The sequence below is a fragment of the Nuphar pumila genome, chromosome 3, assembly GCF_984573655.1.
Source record: "Nuphar pumila chromosome 3, dmNupPumi1.hap1.1, whole genome shotgun sequence".
Lineage (NCBI taxonomy): Eukaryota > Viridiplantae > Streptophyta > Magnoliopsida > Nymphaeales > Nymphaeaceae > Nuphar > Nuphar pumila.
The window spans coordinates 129,877,753-129,893,663 of record NC_143251.1 but is presented as its reverse complement, the minus strand read 5'-3'; positions in this window follow the sequence as shown (position 1 = coordinate 129,893,663).

The following is a 15,911-nucleotide window of genomic DNA, read 5'->3' as shown; positions in this document are numbered from 1 at the left end:
GATTTTAACCTCTATCCTCGTTTCATGTCCTCCATCCCCGGTTCAAATGGGGCGAGGCAGGCGGGGCCCTGTTTTTCCTCAGTCCAATGACATTCTTAAAGAGTATTTTAGCATTTTACTAACGGAGATCGGGGATGGAGCGGGTCAGTGCAAGACGGAGTGGGAGAAAGCGTAAGTCCATCCCCGCCTCCATCTTGGCACGGGTTTTGATTTTAACCTCCACCCCCGTTTCATGTCATCCTGCCCCATTTTTCCCCGGTTCACTGCCATCCCTACTATTACCTACGTGACGGGCATTGGACATGGTTGGGCACACCCAGCGTGTTTGGATGTTTTTACCCCTTTAGCGGCGGTCCAAAACCGTTGCTGAAGGGTCTGAAAGCGCAAAAAAAAATGTGTGTGATCAACGGCGCACTTTTGTCCAATTATCATCAGACACTTTATACACCCCACTCTTTGTTTAGGTAAAACTCACTAAATCCAACATCCGGACGGAATCAATCTTATTCACAATCATAAAGACAAATCTGCCAAAGGACATCTTGAAATGGAAAGAGATAAATTTCTTGTGATTGACTTTATCTGCAAATGTGCAGTTGGCGACTTTACCAACCGGAGGCTAGCCAATGGTCAGAGATGGAGTTTTTTTCCAGATTATCCAAAAAAAAAGGAAAACCTAATGGTTTTGGTATGACCCGATCCGATATAATTCAAGAGTCCAGATGCAGGGTGTTGGATGGGATCAGGTCCGATTTGTGTTTAAGATATTTAATGACAGGATCAGGGTTAGATCCCATCGTCCATAGGTGAGATGGATCTCAGTCTCATTGGACCCGACCCTATTTCACTCATTCATATATGACAAGGCACAATTCACGGCTTTCCTTCTTGAACTGCAGTTGGATCAGGCCACAGTTTTGGATTCATGCCAGATGGTCCAGAGACGTGATGGATATTCAGTAGAGTGGAATATGGGGTGTCCCTCCAAAACACTTTTGTACTACATTGACTCGTTCAAGCCTGAGAACTTGGCAGGCTGGGCCAGGGTTCAGTATATTTTTCAGTATAGTACATCTGACAAATGGGACCCTGCTAAAACCCGGTCGAATCCCACCATTAAATTGGGGTCCAGATCTGGATATATAGGTCCCACTTATACACGATTTAAGGTCCACATAAAGAGCAAGTGTTGGTCAATTATGTGTTATTGAGTGATTCATGATCAAACATAGATGTGATGGTTTGGCCTTTCATGGACATGGTCATATAAATTAGGTTCATGATAGACCAAAGGGGGACAAAAGACGGAAATTTGGCATATATATGTACGGTACATGCTATAAATTTTCTCACATCAAGTTTTTTGTTTATGATTTTAACCAATTTCAAGCGATCATGGTAAACTCTTAAGCTTACCATTTATAAAATATTCCAGTAATTAAGAAGACAGAAATATTTGGCTTGTAATTTTCAAAGAAATTCAAGGTATCATAACTAAAATGTTTACAATTTTCTTAGTGAGGAATATATTTGTCTCTATAACACAACAAAGAGTGCATTTTGTGGCGATAGAAATTGAAGAATATATATATGGGTTGATATTTAGAACAAACGATTGCATCTGCAATTTGTTTTTACAAAGTCTAACCTCATAGATGTGTTTAGGAATCAACTCTTAGATCATGTTTTTTTGATGAAAAAAACATGTTTTATGAGTTAGAAAAATAGATACCTTCATAGCCGTTGATTTTTGGATCACTGAAAAAAACTGCATACAGGTCAAATTTCGGTGATGCAAAAGCCGGTTCCCACTAAACAAAACTAATATATTACATTTATGGTGTTAGATGTGAGAAAAAATCCCAAACAAGCGAGTTCTGCACCAATTTTTATGTCATTCGCACCTACAAAGGACTGTAGCAAATCTTAACCCTATATATAGGGTTTATATTTGGTACAATCGAATCACAGTGAGATTTGTTTTGACACAATCTAACCTCATATATGTGTTAAGCATGCTCAGTTTAGTAACAATGGACTTTTGGACCACGTTTTTTGGGAGAAAACACATGTTTTTATGAGTCAGAAAAAATGACTTCATAGCCATTGATTTTTAGATATCTGGAAAAAACCTATATACAAGTCAGATTTCGGTGATCCAAAAGCAGGTTCTCACTAAACAAAATATGTAGATCACATCTATGGTGTTAGATGCGAGAGAAAAATAAACAAAAAAGGGGGTTCTGCCTCATTTGTTAGGTCGTTTGCAGCTACAAATGACTAGCAAATCTTAAACGTCGACAGTATTTTTCACAGAATATGAGGTTCCTTCGCGTACCCGAAAGAGTAATCAAGATAGAATAATAAAACTAGCATGCTAATTACTGACTTATTAGTTGATGTTTTTTGTCGTAGTTCAATCCTTAACTGTTCAGTTGCTTAATTGCTTAAAATATTTAATTTCACTGCTCAAAGTATGCTAGTTACTTGTAATGTTGTTTACTGCTTCTTGCTTATTGTTGCACTTGTTTAAATATTGCAAATGTTTTTAACTATTCTATCATGTTTGATTTACTTGTGCTTTTATATTGAATAACCATGTTGATTGTTGCACATCATGCTGCTTATGTTTTTCATAAATGGATAGTTATGGATTGTATCTCACAAACTCGCAAGAGTACTGACCCCGTTTTATGGAGATGCAGGTGATGATTGCTTGTGGTACGATGGCATCAAATGTGTGGCAGAGGATTGAACCCACACTTTGGACTCTTGCTATCTTGGCAGTTGTTTTGGGGAACTCTTTTATTTTGGGAGACATTTTGTAAAGGAAATGATGTATAATTTCTTTTTGTCTCATTTTGTAAACCAATGGTAATGAAATATTTCTTCTTGTTGTTCATCCTGTAACCCGCCCAAAAATTTCAACTGATTTCCCTTATGGTTTTCCGCTTGCGCAATATTTCAAAAAAAAAATTACTCTAAAATTCTAAGGATTTTCTAAGTTGGGATTTTGGGGCGTTACATATTTGAAACAAGTTTGTTTCTAAACTGGGTTTTATGTAGAACAAGTTTCAGTGTCAGATTTAATTCTCCTTAACAAGAAAGAATTAAGATCTTATTTTTTGTGGGTAAGTTAAGAAAACGTAGGGTATCTTGAGTTAATTTTGCAAGTCTGAACTAGGTACAAATTAGGAGACATATTATTTTTAAGTAGGTGATTTTATGAAAATCACAACAAAAGATTGTTTTCAAAATTGGGTTTGAAAGAGGCTTTGGGTTGGAGAAAGTTAGGAAAATGGGTCCTAAAGACTTACATAATTTGAAAAAAAATGTCCTAAGGCTAGCAATGAATCTAGTCTATTTGGAAAAGGTTCGGGAGACACGATGGTGCTGAGTTGAAGCGAGTCTGCCACAAAGTTGAAGTAGTCCACTAACTAAAATTGGATATACTTAGTAATCAGGCAATTCCAAACCTCGGAAGGGATGATACTACCTTACACAAAATAGATGAGTCCTGAGACAAGGTGAACGAGTCAGGGAGGTAGGGACTCATAGGGTGGAAAGGAAGGAGAGAAGATGCCTAGAAGCCAAGGGTAGAAGAGAAAGAGAGATAGAGAAAAATGTCCTCCAAAGGAGGTGATTTCATAAGAGAGAGTGTGAGAGAAAAACTTGATTCTATTTCATATCTTGAGCTATATCAAAATAAGCCTCTATATATAGGCCAAGTAAACATATTAAAATCAATTATAAAATTTTAAGCACCCACACAACTAACAAAACAATATTATATCTTATTTTCTTACTTTAGATAAAGCCTACTCTAACTTAGAAAAACACCTCCTCAATGCATTGATGAGGTCCGACACACATGGTTCATTTAAAATTCTAATAAAGGAGGCCCAAGAAAGTTTACATGAATTCCTTGGAGGGGTTTGAATGCCCTTGGGTGGCATCAATTGGTGGAGCCCATACACCCTCTTTGATCCTTCTAAAGGGGGGACCAAGTGGGTCCCAATTGATATTTATGAGGGGGCATATAAAAGGAGTCCCACACACTGAGGTCGTTGATTTGATGAGGTAACTGTATGGCTGAGGTGACATGGCTTGCAACAGATAGAGCTTAGATAATGAATCTGGATCATCCTGCAGAGGATCTGTTTGCACTTTCTGGACCTTAGGAGTTAGATCTGGGTCTGCAGAATTTGGGATTGCATCAATGACCCAGGTGTCGATCACCTTCTCAGTTGGTGAATCTTCAAAGCATGCCTTCCCTAATAACAAAGCACTGCACATTGTTATTCAGATCAAAGGATACTTGATCCCCAACTGTCTAGTGGATGGTGGTGGAGGTCTCAACACATGTTCTTATATTATTACCCAAAAGCTGAACATGACTCGATTTGAGTTTGGAAACCACTGTATCCAAATCAATGGCTACGATGAAAATATCACTATAACCATGGGTACGATAATAATGGATGTTGAAATTGGACCAATATCCCACCAAACTCTCTTTCATGTGGTGTACATTTCTTTGTCTTATAATCTTCTTTTAGGTAGACCCTAGATCATTGAACTGAAAGAGGTTTTGTTTACTTATCATCAGTGTGTCAAAATACCTAAGAAAGATCAAATCATTATGGTATTTAATAATGATCCAACTATCAAAGCGGTGCAGCCTATGATTCGTTGTTCTGAGCAACTATTTGATATCCCTTCCATTTAGGAGAAGAGTGAGACTTCTATGTCATCTATCGAATCAAACATGGGTAGAACCTCCAAAGTGGCAAATGTGCATTGTTTGAAAAGACTCAAATTCTTTAAACCAATGGATAGAATTGATCGACTCTGAATTCAGACAATGCAAAGAGTATTCTGGATTCACCAAGTTCATAAAAGCATGGCCTATGATCCTAAAGATGGGTTATTTACCCTTCAAATGACTAAGAAAGGACAACCAAGGATTCTAAATTCCTATCCAAGTCTCAAAGACTAACTCTAGAAAGGGATTAGGATATAAAAAGAAGTCAAAGACCAAAAAGTGATTGGAACCTCCTCATTTTGTCTTAGGTGAAATGCTAAATTCTAAGATCATTCTGGAAGAAGAATCAGATGATGAGTCAAGCCTCAAAGTTATGGTCTCGTTAATCAAAAGCACTAGCTGGCATGATAGTGGCACCCATGAGATTTGAACCTAGACCACCTGCTTAGCGGCTTAGGCCCCATCCCACTATGCCAAACTCCTTTAAGGCTCATTTAGCTGATTGTTGCCTATCACCATTTGCACCATCCTCATTAAGAGATATGCTTTCCTTCTTCTTCCTTGGATATCGCCAATAAGAAGGGATTATTGCCAAATGATACAAATGTTTTCTTAGAGCAAAAGGAAATTGAATTAGAAACAAGCGTTTCTAATATAGGATTCTTATATCCTATGTTGTCATTAGGATTCTGACCTGGCATTGGCACCAAAAAGTGTCATCAATCCAGCATTAAAGTCACCACTTTCGGTATCAAAGATACACCATTGTTGAACACACCAAACGTACTGTCATTTTTTCTGCAAAGGCAGCTTGGTTGTCACAACTCATCTCTATAGGTCCATTTTTAGGAATGCCCATGTCAATTAGGAGAGTCTTTACCCATATTAATTTGCATTTAGGAGTGGTCATGACCATGTATTCGACCATTGCACTGAATTTAACAACAAAACTCTTATTTTTTGACTTTTTCATATGACAAGGTTGTCTCCAACGAGCGTGAAACAACTAGTTATAGATCTCCTATCATTTGAATCTCTTGTCCATTAATCAACATCTATTTAATCTGTGATGCTGGTGTATCCGCTTCTATTCATGAGGATGCCCTTTCTCGGTGTGGACTTCATGTATCTTAAAATCATATGAGAAACCTCAAGGTGTGGCATTTTTGGATTGTGCATGAATTGACTTATGTGATTGACAACATAAGTGATGTCAGGACTACTGATCGTAAAGTATATGAGACGTCCAACAAATCTTTGGAAACTACTTCTATCCTTGATGGGTTTCCCAAAGTCTTTGATAATCTTGCAATTTATCTCAATGGGGTGTGGATGGGTTTAGCTCCTAACATGCCAATTTTCTTGGGCAAATCTACAGTATATTTCTTTTGATAGATGGAGAATCTCTTTTTAGATTGTGCTACCTCTATGCCTAAGAAATATCTGAGTTTTCCCAAGTATTTAATTTTAAATTTGTGATAGAGGTATGACTTCAATTTTTTAATTAGATCATCATAATTTTCAAAGACTATTATGGCATCTACATATACTAAGATGATTACAATCCTCTTGTCATTGATTTTTGTAAACATAGTGTATAATTGAGTGCCTTTTGAACCCAAAGTTGACGAGGGCATCACATAGTTGGGCAAACTAGGCCAGGAAGATTGCTTGAGGCTATATAAGGCCTTCTTTAGCTTACATGTCATATTGTTGTCCTTTTTCATTATGATGCCCTAGAGGCAATTCGATGTAGAGTTTCACTTCTGAGTTTTCATGTAGGAAAACATATTTTATAATAAGTTGATACATGGTACAATTTTTATTTATAGCTACAGATAGTACTTTGATTAAATTTATTTTGACTACATGTGAGAAGGTTTCATTATAATCTATTCCTTCTACTTGGGTATAGCCTTTGGCTATGAGTCTGGCCTTATATCTCCCTATCGATCAATCATTATTTTATTTGATTTTATAGGTCCACCTGCATCCTACATGTTTTTTTCTTAAGGAATAGTTTGACCATTTTTCAGGTTTTATTTATTTTTATTGCATTCAATTCCTAGTTCATGGCCTTCTTCCAAGCATTTTAAAAATTGGCTCTTAAAAACTAGTGTACTCTTTGTTGGTGTAAACATTGTAAAGGAATAATGCATAGGTTTGTGAAAAATCATCAAACGATATGTGATCCTCTATGGGGTTTGATATGGAAACAGAAGTAAAGGTGTAAAAGTCACTCATCTTTCTTAGGGAACAACTAATTTTTGTCGATCCTTACAGTTGTGTGCCATTACCTGCTCTAGTGTCAGATTCCTTATGAGTGATCATCTACTCTGGTTGTTGATGTTTCTCCCCTATGATCTGATCGAGACTTCTTTTATTGAGAGAAATACTCATTGCCCTTCTACATATGTCTTCACTAGTGTCAAGGGCCGGAAGGATAGGGACATATGGTTCAATGGACATTTTTTATAAATTTTATCAAGTAGTCGTGAGTTAATTTGTTGAAAGTAAGTAAATTTTTAAAAAATTTGACATCATGAGAGAAATGCAAATTTTTTTATTTTAGGATCATAACATTTGTGCAACTCATAATATTTAGTTTGCTAGGACATGTCAGGGACAGACTAGAAAGGATCTGGTTAAAATTTGGGGGTCTAGGCTGGTTTGAGAATTAAAATTCGATAAATTCAGGATCCAAGTTTGGATTAGGTCTATTTCTAGACTAGGTTTTGGGTAGAACATGTTTTAGTGTCAGATTTAATTCTCCTTAACAGGAAAAAAATATGATCTTATTTTGTGTGGGTAAATTAAGAAAACATAGAGGTCTCTTGAGTTAATTTTGCAAGTTTGGACTAGGTATGAATTAAGAGATACATTAAAATTGCAGCAACATAATATTGTTTTCAGAATTGGTTTTGAGAGAGGTTTAGGCTTAGAGAGGGTTAGGGAAATGAGTCCTAAAGACTTATATAATTTGAAAAGGATGTCCTAAGGCTGGGGATGAGTCTAATCCATCCAGAAAAGGTTCATGAGCCACGATGACACTGAGTTGAAGCAAGTCCGCCACAGAGTTGAAGCAGTCCACTAACTAAAATTGGATCTACTTAGTAATTAGGGAATTCCAGACCTCAAAAGAGATGATACCACCGTACACAAACTGGATGAGCTCTGAGACAAGGTTAGCGAGTCAAGAGGGTAAGGACTCGTAGGGTGTAAGGAAGGAAGAAAGAGGTCCTAGGGGCCAAGGGTAGAAGAGAACAAAATAGAGGAGAACATTCTCCAAGAAGGGGGGGGGGTGATTTCTTGAGAGAGAAAGTGTGATAGGCAAACTTGATTCTATTTCATATCTTGAGCTATATCAAAATGGGCCTCTATATATAAGCCAAAAAAACATATTAACATCAATTATAAAATTTTAAGCACCTACATAACTAACAAAGCAATATTAACTCCTAATTCTTTACTTTAGATAAAGCCTACTCTATCTTAGAAAAACGGCTACCTAATGCATTAATGAGGCCCAAGACACAAGGTTCATTTTGAATTCCAAGGAAGGAGGCCTAAGAAGGTCTACATGACTTTGTTGGAGGGGTTTGAATGCCCTTGGGTGGCGTCAATTGGTGGAGCACACACACCCTCTTTGATCCTTCTAGAAAAGGGCCCAAGTGGGTCCCACTTGATATTTATGAGGGGGCATCTAAAAGGGGTCCCACACACTGAGGTGGTTGCTTTGATAAGGTGGTTGTATGGCTGAGGTGGCATAGCTTGCAACAGGTGAAGTTTGCATAATGAATTGGAATTATTCTACAGAGGATTTGTTTGCACTATCTAGACCTTAGGAGTTGGATCTAGGTCTGCGGTATTTGAGATCGCATCAATGACCTAGTTGATGATCACCTTCTTAGATGGTGAATCTTCAATGCTTGTCTTCCCTCACAACAAAGCATTGCACATTGTTGTCCAAATCAAAGTCTACTCGATTCCCAATTGTGTAGTGGATGGTGGCGGAGGTCTCAACATATGTCCTTATATCATTACCCAAAAGTTGAACGTGACTCGATTTGAGTTCATAAATCACTATATCCAAATCAATGACTACGATGAAAATATCACTGCAACATTGGGTACGATAATAATGAATGTTGAAATTGGACGAATATTCTACCAAACTCCATTTCATGTAGTGTACATTTCTTCGTCTTATAATATTCTTTTGGGCAAACCCTGGATCCATGAACTGAAATCGATTTTGTTTACTTATCACCATTGTGTCAAAATACCATAGAAAGATCAAATCATTATGGTATTCATTAATGATTCAACTATCAAAGTGGTGGAGCCTAAGATCTGTCGTCCTAAGAAACTATATGATATCCCTTCCATTTGGGAGAAGGGTGAGACTTCTATGTCAGTTATCGAATCAAACATGGGTGGAACCTCAAATGTGGCAATTGTGTATTGTTCAAAAAGACCCAAATTCTTTAAGCCAATGGAAAGAATTGATGACAATATCCTGGATTCGCCAAGTTCACAAAAACATGGCCTATGATCTTAAAGATGGGTTATTTACCCTTCAAATGATTGAGAAAGGACAACCAAGGATTCCAAATTCCTATCCAAGTCACAAAGGCTAACTGTTGAAAGGGATTATGATATAACAGAAGAGAAGAAAATATGTCAAAGACCAGAAAGCGCTTGAAACCTCCTGATTTTGTCTTAGGTGAAATGCTAAATTCTGATATCATTTTGGAAGAAGAATTAGATGATGAGTCAAGCCTCAAAGGTATGGCCTCAGAACAGTAGCTGGCATGGCAGTAGTAGAACTACTCAGGACTATAAAAGACCAAAGCAGGGTCCTATGCAGAAGGATCCAGATCCAAAAGTGTTTGGTCTAAACCCAGTAAACTCCAAAATGGTTATATTTACAGAAAGAAAGAGCCAAACTAAAAAAATGGAGTCAAATCCCAAAACTCGATAAAAAGATTAAGTATGCATATCTATCATGGTACACCTCCGTTCTAGGAGGATTTCAAAAAAAATGAATCCCAACATTTATTATCATCCAAGGAGATTATAATGGCTTACTCTTTTTAAGCTGCATGGAAAAACACTTTCACCATCCATTCAAGGACAATACTCTGAGACGACTATGCAGATCTACGGCTGATGGAGTGGAACTCTCAAATGGCGAAATGATCTTGATCTAAGTCAAGTGGTAGAACTCGACTACTGCGATTAAAAAAAAGATCTAAATGAAGCATACTGGTTAAAATCCATCGATAGTTGTTAAAAATTTCATTTATGAAATTCAAAACAAGAAGCAGAGAATGTCATATCCTTGATAAGCCTAATAATAGAACCTCTCGAGGAACCAGAATATGTCTTGGCTTTAACACCAGAGTTTCTATCAGGTAGACGACATAAAGAAAAGCACCTTTGAAACGCCTCTTACAAATGTATAAATTGCAATTACAGACATCATTTTAAAAGATTAATTATTTAATTAGCATTACCCTACGAGCAGTGTTGTGAAAAGTGTTGAGGCGTAGCGAGGCACTCCACCAAAAACCGAGGTGGGGTGTAAGCCTCGAGGTGTAAAGCGTAAGCCTCAAAAAAATTTAATTATAAAAAAATATCTAAAATACAAATAAATAAAAAAATACTTTATTGATGAAATAACAACCAATAAGAAATAGAAAATCTCAAATAAGTACTAAAAAATATAAGATTAACGTATAAAAGTAACTAAAAACTTATTACATAACTGAAAAATATATGAGATTAGCGTACAAAAGTTAAAATATATGCGATTAACCTACAAAAGTTAAAATGCATGAGATTATTCTAAAAAATATGAGATTAACATAAAAAAGTAACTAAAAAACTGATTACATAACTTAAAAATATATGAGATTTACCAAAACCACAAACATGGACTTAATTGAGCCAATTCTACCTTTTGATGATGAAATTGATAAAGAAGAAAATTATTAGGGTGATTACCTTATCATGATATACATTGTGTATGATATACTTTTGGTATGCAATTATGCATTGTTTGCTTCTTTTCTCAGTGTAATTTGTTTATTTTTTGCTTGACTTGTTTGATTGGTATGCATTCTTATTGACTTGACTTGTACTTCGTTACTCTCGTAGTTAATTTGATCTATTGCATGAATTTATGCATAATAAATTGATGATACAATAATTGTTTTATGATATGATAATTATTTTTTTATTAGTAATGTTGACTTAAAACTGTTACAGTATATATATACCCTCCCCACACCCAAGTTTTTTTAGAGTGAAGCATCGCTGCACCGCACCGCACCCACACCAATGTGACATAGGTTACTATACACCTTGGAGTACACTCTTTCCTTCCACTTTACAAAAACACATGGTTAAGGGGGTCGGGTCGGGTCGGATCTGCCTCTATCTATCTACTTGTCAAGTTCTGTCCCAGACTGGACTGGAAACTATAAGCTTTGTTGTAAAAAAAAAAGGAAAAAAATTTTTATGCCTCAGGCTTGCACCTTGAGGCATAGAGGGCTGCGCCTCAAGGCGAGACGCGCTTTTTGCGCCTCAAGGCGCATTTTTTATAACACTGCCTGCGAGTTATACTCACCCAATAAACCATTACTTAATCTCATTATGAGCCCTCTTATCTCTTGGAGTTCCATTTTTTATAACCCGGGGTTTTTCTCGCTTCAGCGAGGGTTCTTCGTCATAAAAAAGAAATAATAATAATAATAATTAGGCATGCTGCAGTACGGGCATGGAATCAAACTTGATTATCGTGCTAAGGATGGAGGTGGTTAGCTTGATGGAATAATTTCTCCTATTTAATATACAGTCTCAATTTAGACATGGGTTACACTATCATTTAAAGTTCAAACTGCCAAGCATTCTTAGTAGGGATGGCAGTGGACCGGGGGAAAGCGGGGCCCTGTCCCGCCTCACCCCGTTTGGACTGGGGATGAAGGGTATGAAACGAGGATGGAGGCGGGGACGAAGGTTAAAATCCATCTCCTTTCGGGGATGGAGGCGGGGATGGACATACACTTGTCCCCGCCCCGCCCCGCCTCATCCCCGTTTGAACTGGGGATGGAGGACATGAAACGGGGATGAAGGCGGCAGGGATGGAGGTTCTAATCTTGAGATGGGGCGGGGGTGGAGACCTTGTCCCCCGCCCCGCCCCACTGCCATCCCTAATTCTTAGGATGCATCTTTTGTCAACTAAGGTAACAGTGCCATATTAACGAAGCAGAAGATTGGAACGATTCTTTATTATAAAAGGGAAGTCATGATAAGGCTAGCAATCAATACAAGGGCTACTAGTTAGTATCTTACAGCAAGCAATTTTTATTATATTAGAGTCGGCAAATTGAATTATTCAGGTAAAGTTGACACTGAGATGGTGGATTTTTGGAAGTCGCAGTGTCAGCAAGAAATTGGAAAAAAAGAACACCCCAAATTAATGATAAAGACAAGTTGCATGGAGCTAACGATAATGAAACTCTCTAATGCTTTTTTTGCTTTTCATTTCCCTAAGCAAGTTAGTTAGTAACACTAAAAATTCATTAATAAATGCAAGTGATACAGCATTATACACAAGTACGTAACCAATCAAGGGGGTTATCACCCTGAACACTATTGTTAAATTAACATGATATTTTCTGTAATTTATCCTTTTTCTCTTTTGGAATAAGCGGTTGGTTTAACCATAGTTATTGAAAGCTTCTTCCAACACAGAGAAGCTCGCATGGAAAGTGAGAAACTCCTCGCTTCCCCCAAAGGAAAGAAAGTTTTGGGAAACCCACTTCCAAACAAGGGAAGCTTTTTGCAACTTAAAGCACATAACTTCATATTGTTGAATTCTCAACTCTTCCTTCTCTAACTAGGGGTGGGGGCCGGGCAGCTCAATGGAACAAGCCGACCCGGCCCGTCATGGGCCGGGTTTGAGTCAAGCTTTTAGGCCCAGGCCCGTTAGCTATTGGACCAAAACCCACATCGTTATATATGTGGGCTGGGTCCAGATCGGCCCGCTGGCTACCAGACAAGCCCGATGGATCTAAGTTATTTATTAATTATTAATAATATAAAAATTAAAAAATTAATTAATTACATAGTAACTTGATAACTATTATTATTTACCTAATTAATTGTATTAATTTTATGAAAACTAAAAAAATAATTAGTTGAGTACATGGAAACTTGTTCATTATTATTATTTAATTAATTGTACTAATTAGTTGAGTTTGGGCCGGGCCAGGCCCGTCCCGCTTCACATTGGCGCATTGGGCCACTGGTCGGGTTATGAGCTGCTCTTCAAACCCGAGCCTGTTAAGAACCGGGCCAAGCTCTAAACAGACTCAGGCCAGGTCGGGTCGACCCGATGCCCACCCCTGCTTCTAAAGCACATGCCCCATGATTAGGAGTGTCAACAGGTCGGGTTTGGTTCGGACCCAGGTAGAACCAGACTTGAACCAGATTTTTGGGTATGGTATCGAGTTTGGACCCGAGTCTTAATTGGGTCTTCTTATTTATCACCGTACCCGGAAACACTGTAAGAGAGTAGTATTGTTAAAAAAAAAATAGCCCTTTTAACAATATCAAAAGTAATAAAAAAATACAGTTTGATTGACCCTGAATCGCCTTAATTTGGGCCGATTCGATCTGAATCAGCCGATTCAGGTCGATTCTGACAACACTGGTATTAACTTTAAGCCGACTCTTAATAGTATAACTAACTATACCCATGTCAACGAATTCAAATGTGTTAATTGTTGTATTGCTTTGTCCGATGGAACAAACTTGATTAAGAGTTAATGTTTGAACTATTCTTGTTTGTGACTTGTAATAAATCTGTTCCTTCATGTAAATAATTCAGAGTTGATGTTTGAACTATTCTTGGTAGCGATTTGTAGTCTAATATGTTCCCCCAAGTGTACATGATTATCACTTCTGACTCCTACTAGAACAACCCAAACATTAAGATGGGATGATCAAACTCTCTTTTCATTGAAGACTTGAAAAGAAACAGCAAGTGACCTGTTGATGACGATCAAAACTCTCTCTCTGACTTTTTGACAGGTGATCGTTTGTTCATAATTTGATTTTGCCATTGTAAAGCGAAAATTGTTGTACGAGTTGCTCCTCCCACCGATTAATTATGTTCTACCATCCACGATAAAGCCGACACACCTGCATGTCAGTAGGGTTCAATCCAACATCTTCATCTTAATCTCTCAGTGATACCCTGCTGGCCACACGGATGTACAAAGCTAATTGAGTTCTACATTTTTATCTTGGACTCGAGAGGCAAGTGCTCTGCTCATCTGGTTGGGGTTACTTATGAATGTCATCAAGTGGATGGGACGTTACAAGTTCGAAACCCATGGGTGGCGTCCCTTGCTGCAAGGTCAAAGCTGGGTGTAATTCTTGATGAGCTGGGGGGTTTCCCTTAGATTATCCAAAAAGAAAAAATAAAACTCATGGAACAATTATATGGGCATAGTGATAACTCGATATTTAATCTCACGGCATGGAACAGGATTTTATTTTGCAGTATGCGGATGACCTCATCATATTTGGTGAGTCCACAAATGACTCTGGTGGCCTTCTTTTATAGTGATTTGCTTTGCTATCGGGTTTGAATATAAAAAAGGACAAGCGCTCCATCATGGTGTTTAATGGGGTTCAGTTAGGTTCGGTGCACTTCACACGCTGAATCAATTATTTTTGGATGACCTAAGGTTTTGTGTCTTTAACTGACAACTCTTTTTAGATCGGGTTTTGACCAGAGTTGCCAGTCGGAGAAGCCGGAGAGAAAAAGCAATTCAAAAAACGGAAACAGAAAGCGAGGCAGTTACAAAATTTTAAGAAGCGGGAAGCACAGGATGACTTAGAAGCCAACAAAGAATCGTCTCGAAAGCAACCTATGAAGTGAATAGAAAGCGACCTAGAAAGTGAGGGAAAAGCGAAAAAAGAGAAAAAAGAAAAATAAAAACACAAAAAATTTTAAAAATAAGAGAAAGCAAGCTTCCCCTAAATGGAAAGCACTTCCCAAAATTTTTAGCGCTTTTCAGCACGTTTCAGAAGTGCTACGTTTAGCGCTTCTGAAATGCGCTTACTATGACGCTTCTTGTAACCCTTGTTCTCCTCACCCACTCTAACTTGAAGAGGTGGAGATTGAAAAAACATATTAAGGAGCTTGTAGGGCGGAGCAGAAGAGAATATACTGTCACAGTATTATAGGTCTCAGTGCTAAGTTTCTTATACAAATTAATGGTTTCAACCGTAGGATTGATGTAAGATTCATAGTGGACACATGATCATAACCGTTATATGACGACAAATCTTCAATTTATGAGGTACTTGATATCACACTAATTGGCATAGGCAGCCCCATCCATTTATCTGCCCGGCTTCTAGCACATGAATAGATTGATAAAACTTTTAATATGATAAAATAATTACAATTTTATTAAAACAAAAAACACCTCTTTTGCCATCGGATTTGACGAATAAAACAATTAAAAAATTTAACCTAAGAATCTTGTTCAATTTTCGCCCATCCAGACAGGCAGAGAGCGAGAGTAATGATGAAATATGAAAGATGGTGGGGATAAACGAGACTATTAAGGAGGGACATGCATATTAAAATATTTTATTTGAAGAAAAATTAAAGGTAACCTGTTAGCCACCCTTCGAGGATAGAGGGTGGGGGGAACAAAAGTAAGATTCTTTAAAATACCTTTTCAAGTTTAAATATATTGCAATGATATGAACATGAGGTAAGCCAATCAATCTATGGAGAGCAAGGTGGACGTAGAGTAATAATGAAATAAAAAGCCTGAATAAGGGTTCAGTAGCAGTATATTGTATGAGATTATTTCGGCTTTATATATATATATATATATATATATATATATATATATATATGTGTGTGTGTGTGTGTGAGAGAGAGAGAGAGAGAGAGAGAGAATGGAGAATATCGTGCCCCCTTTTTAATTAGGTCACCGTCAGGACCTTCCAAAATTAATGTGTTTTATAGTCAATCTAAACACCATGTTTTCACAAAAACATACTTTTGGCAACACATGAAAATGGTGTTGCTATTTCAATGCAAGGTTTT